Here is a 7500-nt window from a genome sequence, read left to right as displayed (position 1 = left end):
AAACCTTCCCTTTGTTATATAATTTTTTAAATAAAAAAAAAAAAAAAATAAAAAAAAAAAAAAAAAAAAATTTTAAAAAAAATTTTTTATAAAATTAAAAAAAAATAAAAAACAAAAGGCATAAAAGAAAAAAAGAAAAAAAAGAAAAAAAAAAAAAAAAAATGAAAAGAAAAGAAAAAAAAAAAAGGGGGGAAAAGAAAGAAAGGAAAGAAAAGAGAAGAAAAGTAAAGAAAAAGGGGGGGGAAGGGGGGATAAGCAAGGGGGGGGGAGAAAGAGAGAGAAAGGGGGGGAAGAGAGAGAGAGAGAGGGGGAGAGAGGAAGAAGAGAGAGAAGAGAGAAAAAGAGAGAGAGAGGAAGAAGAGAGAAGAGGGGAGGGGGGGGAGGAGAGGGGAAAGGGGAGAGAGAGGAAGAGGAAAAGAGAGGAGAGGGGAGAAAGAAAAAGGGGGGGGGAAAGGGAAGAAGGGAAAGGAGGAGAAGAGAGAGGAGGGAGAGGAGAGGGAGAGAGGAGGAATAAGAGCAAAAAAGGGGAAGAGAGAGAGAGAGAGGGGAGGAGAGAGAGAGAGAGAGAGAGGAAAAAAAAAAAAGAAGAGAGAAAGAGGGGGGGAGGGGAGAGAGAGAGGGGGGGGAAAAAGGAGAGAGAGAGAGAGAGAGGGGAAGAGAGAGAGGGGAGGAGAGAGAGAAGAGAAGAGAGAGAGGGGGAGAAGAGAGAGAGAGAGAGGGGAGAGAGAGGAAAAGGGGGGGGGGGGGGGGAGAAAGAGAGAGAGGGAGAGAAGAGAGAGAGAGAAGGAGAGAAGGGGGGAAGAAGGGGAGAGAGGAGAGAAAAGAGAGAGAGGGAAAGAGAAGAGAGGGAAGAGAGAGGAGAGAGGAGGGAGAGAAAAGGGGGAGGAGAAAAGAGAGAGGAGAAAAAGAGGAGAAGAGAAAGGGGGGGGGGAGGGGGGTGGGGGGGGGGGAGGGGGGGGGGGGGGGGGGGGGGGGGGGGGGGGGGGGGGGGGGGGGAGGGGAGAGAGAGAGAGAGAGAGAGAGAGGGGGGGGGGAGAGGAGAGAGAGAGAAAGGAAGAGAAGAGAGGGGGGGGGGAAGAGAGGGGGAAGAGAGAAGGGGAAAAGAAAAGAGGAGAGAGAGAGAGAGAGAGAGAGGAAGGAAGAGAAAGAGGGAGAGGAAAAGGGAGAAGAGAGAGAGGGAGATAGAAGAGAGAGAGAGAGAGGTTGCCACACATAAATAATTAGTGTTATATTTCTTGACATTGTTATAACATTTCTATCTACCGCTGAATAAGAATGAAAAATGAAAATGAACAAGCAGTAAGTAAACCCAAAATGACGGAAACATTTCAGGGGTTCTCCCTTTCCCCCAAAACTTTTTTTTCTGCCAAGATACAGAAAAAGAAACAAACAAACAAAAAATTCTCCTGCTAGATCTGGCAACAATCGCACGAGATTTACCCATGTGACGCAAAAGGAGCGACTCAAGCTCCGCCGCGCGTTTTTCAGTTTTTTGAGTGCGACCTGTCTGGTGCTTCGCAGTGTATTTAGTTTTATGTTTCATCTGCATATCTGAGAAAAACAGTCGCTCTGTTTTATGTGAATGCCAGGGGCATGATTAGGGGAATCACTGTAGCGGGGGAAAAGATTAGAATTCTGAGATTACGTTTTTTAGGTTTGATTTAGAAAAGTCGGGGCTTTTATAAAGTTATTTACATACATAGCAATTCGTCAATCAGAGGGATTGTGTATTTCATTTCTAGAAAAAATATTAAATTATGTGACATGAACTTCACATCTTTTTTAATCCATCAAAGACAGCGCATGCAGGTTAGATGTTGCGTGGCCTAAGATAATGATTCACTATACATAAAAGCAACAACAGTAAGCAATCACTGACTCATTCTGATCCATGCTCAGTCAGTACAGCTTTGTAGTTATTGCTTTTACATATCGTATTATGATCCATGTGAATTCCCACATGCATACAACGCTTATGAATCTTTACATACTTACTTTCAACTGAAGTAACCTGAATTAATCGATGAAATGTTATATATCAAACGACACAAATGATGCAAAGGAAAGATGTTTTCTTTGTTTTCCCATCCCCGTCAAGAGATGAAAAAACGGCAATGAAGCTCTCCATATTTGGTATGAGTATGCTAGTTCTCCGCATTTCTTATTGGAAAACAAGGTTGGTAGGTTACGTCAAAATGACGTCACAAGGTTATTGGTGAACGGACACGTGTAAACAGATGGCTAATACAACAGAACCATAGACTAATTCTGAACACAGTACTTATAATAACGGGAATAACAGTGATAGCAAATAATAACACGGATTGGCTATTGAAATATCCATCCAGGTAACGAGATTGAAGAGGATATTCAGTTACAGAGATATCAGACACGGGCATGACGTCATCTGGCATGGCAAGGTGGTGGACGGTGGTCCAAGTCGCGCCCTATAAATGCCCGCGTTTCAACAGCGCCGCCAGTCATATCTCCTTCAGAATTCGGAAAGGTTATACGTCCGTTTGTATCTGTCTTTTGTGTGTGTGTTTGTGACTAAACGCCATGGCCCCGATTCAGATGTACGTTCCATCCCCTGTGCAGGAACATTCCAGCTCAGCGAGTGACCGTATTGGCACATTTAGAAGCTTTGAGGAACGTAATTCGCAACAAAACCATAGGCCTACTTTTAGCGAGGACGACCAGTGCTACAAGGTTAGTTGAGAGATGTCTCTCAATTTATGAAACTCTTAAGAGATCTTTATAATGATTGTGAAGTAATAAAATACTACCATAATCATCATAAAACAAGACTTGGCGAACAGGATCTCACTTTCTCCAGCATCCTGTTTTCGCTCCGGTATAGATTCCCTGCTAAAAGTTTCAGTCAGATGCTTTTACGAGCACGCCATTTAAAATCCGACCGAACTACTTCATTTACACTCGGGTGTCTCCTTCCCCTGCCCAGATCGTGGTGGACGTGGAGGCCTTCATGGAGAGCGGCGTGAGGTTCGACGTGGTGAACGAGAACGAGCTGATCATCGAGAGTTGCACGGAGAACGGCGAAGGAACTCCGTCTCGAGGAAGGGCCTCTACCGCCGGTTCCTCTTCCCGAGCCTCGTCAGTGTTGATACTGTGCGATCAGTGTTGTCCTGCGACGGCATCCTTACCATCACCGTAGCTAAGAAGGTCAGTCAGAAAGGATCCATAAGCAAAGAAAAAAAAATCCTTTATGTATGTCTGAGTCTGCTATAGGAAAGTAAGGAGATAAATTTAGAATTTGGCTTCTAATGTAAGTAATGATAATTTTTAACATCAAAACTAATCACACACTTATCTCTCCACCAGGCAACGTTGATATAAACACTGGAGATATTTCCTAGCCTTCAAAAAGCAGATGAACGCAGATGCAAAATTAAGAGGCTCGTCACAGGTGCGTTGCTAAATATCCAACGAAGGAGAAACCGGAGAGGGAATGATCGTCTCGAGAAAAAGGCAAAAGTATCGTGTACCTTCTATGTCCGTCAGAAATTTCTGTTGGTGTTATGGTATGTCAATGGGTTGTCTCCACCAGAATGGACAGATGGGCTTTTTTCACGAGATCTTAATTCCGACTACAGATGCAAGTAAACAAAGACAGTTCTTACTGGAGTCTCCCAATTCAGCTCTCGAGAAGAGCCTCAAGTTTAAATTTCAAGTGAGGTTACACGAGAAATCGATAGACGAATGATAATTTCAAAATAGTCTAACATCTTCACAGTGTCAGTAACTCTATACCTCAGTATCAAATGTGATTGAGGAAAAACGGCAGTCAGACCAGTGCGCGTATTTCCCAGACTGGGTTAAAGCACGACTCTCTTCCAGAACTATAAAGAAGAAACCATTTGGAAAGCAAATGCTATGCGAGTAGTGTTATTCAACATTATATTTTATATTTATTTATTGAATGTTTATATGTCAAATATCTTTTTTGACTATATCACTGATGTGGTAGAGATTTCATATACCGTAGCACATGATAAAGAATGGTAATGCCATTCATTCTAATATTCATGCGTGTATATTGACCAGGTGATTATTACAAGACAGACCATACATTAGAAGTCCCTGTGAGAATTATGATGGCAGTTACTATATTATATCACTAACTGCAAGGTTTCCTTTACGTTCAGTGTTTATGTTCTATAATAAAGGATTAATGCCCCTATTATTTTCTTTCCCTTTCCCAGATTCTCCATATCACGTCTGTAATATATGTATATATTATATATATATATAATATATAATATATATATATATATATATATATATATATATATATATATACAGATATATATATATATATTATATATATATATTATATATAATATATATATATATATATGTGTGTGTGTGTGTGTGTGTGTGTGTGTGTGGTGTGTTGTGTGTGTATGTGTGTGTATAACTGTGCGAAAGGGCTATATATGTATATTACAGTATATATGTGGATATATAAATACTTATGTGTATATTTGCATATTTCGCACATATATATACTCGTATATATATATGTATATATATGCATATATATACATAAATACACACATTCATGTGTATATATATATATATATATATTATATATATATTATATAATATATATATATATATATTATTGTATATAATATGAATATAACAGTGTATATTTATATACATTATGTATGTGTGTGTGTATATTATATATATATATGTGTGTGTGTGTGTGTAGCATTCGGTAGACAATTGTACATTTTATCATTTCATTCGAAAAAGAATCATGCAACCTTAGGTCACAGTTGTTGAAAGAAGTGAACCACTTTTCTTTTGGTGTGTAAAAAAAATATATATATCTTCAAAAGTTTCGAATGGTCATCTATTTGCAATCTATGTGGCAGAAAACAATCGATGTTCGCGAGAATTACATATGTATGTGTATCTATATATAAAGTATAGTTATATATATATATATACTACTATATCTTTAGTGTCTTTATGTACATGTATCAGTATAAATATAATTATTATATGAATTATCATATAAATATAATTATATATAGATATTATTATGATATAATATATAATATTAATTATATTATATATATATAGATATATATATTACATATATATATATGAATATATATATATAATATAATATATATATAGATATATATATATATATATATATATATTATCTATATTATATATATATATATATAATATATATATATATATATATATATAGTATATATATAATATATATATATATATATATATAGGCGTCACCAGCGGCCTGGGTATGTCTCATACTCGTCTACATCTCGTTGTACCAACCTGTACTTTATCACGGCTACGAAATATTGTCGTTTTATTTCAATGTATCATAAGAAATTATTTAGAAACATAAGAAAATTTAAACCATAGCAAAAGTAACGATTTACGGTACACATTCTCTCTCACTTTCTCTGTTATTTTGTTGATTATCTTTTTCTATGCTATTTCGAATCACGTGGCAAACACTCTGCCACGCGTGCCAGAGGTTGCCGATCCCTGGTTTAAACCATTAACCATAGAAGCACAGCCTAGCACATTCATTTTAAACATTAACCACAGGTCACACAATACCTGGATTTGGAACTTGCTATTTTCTTCAAGTGTTTCGAAGAACCATCCGTTTCAAGCCTATCCAACTGTAGGAAACCGATGTTTATTTCGCGAAATGGAAGATAGGTAAAGTAATACGCACATTGTAAACAAATTATTTATCTAAAAGAATGCATAAATAAATAAATAAGCTCAATTTTCCCATTAAGCAAACCAACGATAAGTAAACCTATTTTTTAGCTTATACTATAATTTCAGCCAATGCAACATGTTTCTCTATGCTGTCTGTGGAATCTTCGGAGCCGTGATAGTCGCTTGGGAAGTTGAAGCGTCGACAGAGGCTTTTCGTGGACTTGAAGTCGCCCTCTTCCTTTTCCACTCGACCTTCCACCACCACCTGATTGTCTTCCACTCTAACCTTAACGTCTCCACTCTTGAAGTCATGGACATCTAGCACAACCTGTAAACAGAATCAATGAAATATTTTTTTCCTTGGTTTTTCTTTTTCATTTTCATTCTAATTAATTTTTAAATAATCGGTTTGCATGACTTATTAAAAAAAAAGGTCTCTTTTTCACGATATCTTGCCTCGGTATATAGATATTTGACTGAGTGTTTTTCGATCCACATTGTTTTTAGATTGTAAAACTAACCTTGTGATTCTGGTCGTCTTCGCTAAAGACCATGACTTGGTTCTCTTGCTGCAAATTGCGCTCTCTTACACGTCTGTAGCAACTCATCAGATCACTTACTGATCTAGATTCTCCCCACGTATCCAGGATTTGGTCGATGGCTGTCTCAAAGTGCTTCCGAATATCTTCGAAGAAGGAATCATGGAAGAAAAGTCCCCTCTCAGCAATGGGGAGACGTGAATCCTCTTTGCATTTGGGAGATTTTGGTTTCTGTTCAGCAAGGGTGGTAGTATTTTTGTTGGGGGAGAAGTGAATCCTTTTTGCATTTGGGAGAATCTACCGGTTTCTGTTCAGTAGATATTTTGTTTTCCATATTTTTCTAGGGTTTATCGCTTCAATAAGGTAGAGAGGTTTCGTGGAATATGTAGCTACAGCTTGCTCTGTTCTCTCTTGCTTGCTTGAGATTTGCGAAGTTCTGGCTTCGCCCGGGCCTTTCACTTATGGCCCGGCCTGTGTCAGCTTTTTTATATTTACATACACAAACATACTTTGTGTATGACAATATCTGTGGACAAACGTGTATGTGTATAAGCACACGCGCACACACATATATATCTGTGTGTGTATCTACATATATATATTTATGTCTAGCTATAAATACAATTATATGAATGTGTGTGTATATATATATATATATATATATATATATATATATATATATATATATATATATATCAGATATTTTCTGCAAAAACGACAGCTATGTACAATTTCCCTGAGTAATCGAGGAAAACAAACCATTGATTTACTGTTCATGTGATCCTCACAACAAACCTTGTAACGCTCTTAAATGTGGATGTATCTTCTAAAAGGGTCACCATCACTTAGTTTTACCAGTATCTTCGAAAATCATAAAAGCAAATGTCACAACACTTGGAAATAGTGAACCCTCTTTGTATTTGGTAATTGCATTTTTTTTTTCTCTCTCTCTCTCTTTTCTTCGTTTTTCTTTTCATGTTATGCAGTCTTTGCGACAGTCCATGTTTCTTTTGTGTGTTTTTTCGATAAGGTCGCAAGAAAGCAAGACAAGTAGTCATACACATGTAAACAAATAAGATTTATTTGAAAATAGAAAAATGCCTTATTCACTTTAACATTATCCAAAATAATCAATAATTCTTAAACATGCATTGTTTATAAGATAAGATTACAGTTTCAGCTAATGAAATATGTTTTCCCATGCGCTTGGGAATCTTGT

At 37.1% G+C, this 7500-nt stretch overlaps 1 pseudogene; it reads left to right on the top strand.

The window, feature by feature from the left end:
* Positions 1–2443: 2443 nt before the first annotated feature.
* LOC119573803 lies at positions 2444–3301 on the top strand (annotated as a pseudogene).
* Positions 3302–7500: the final 4199 nt, after the last annotated feature.

Source organism: Penaeus monodon, chromosome 6 (assembly GCF_015228065.2).
Source record: "Penaeus monodon isolate SGIC_2016 chromosome 6, NSTDA_Pmon_1, whole genome shotgun sequence".
Lineage (NCBI taxonomy): Eukaryota > Metazoa > Arthropoda > Malacostraca > Decapoda > Penaeidae > Penaeus > Penaeus monodon.
The sequence above is the reverse complement of the archived record's forward strand: the minus strand, read 5'-3'. Positions and strand labels throughout refer to the sequence as shown.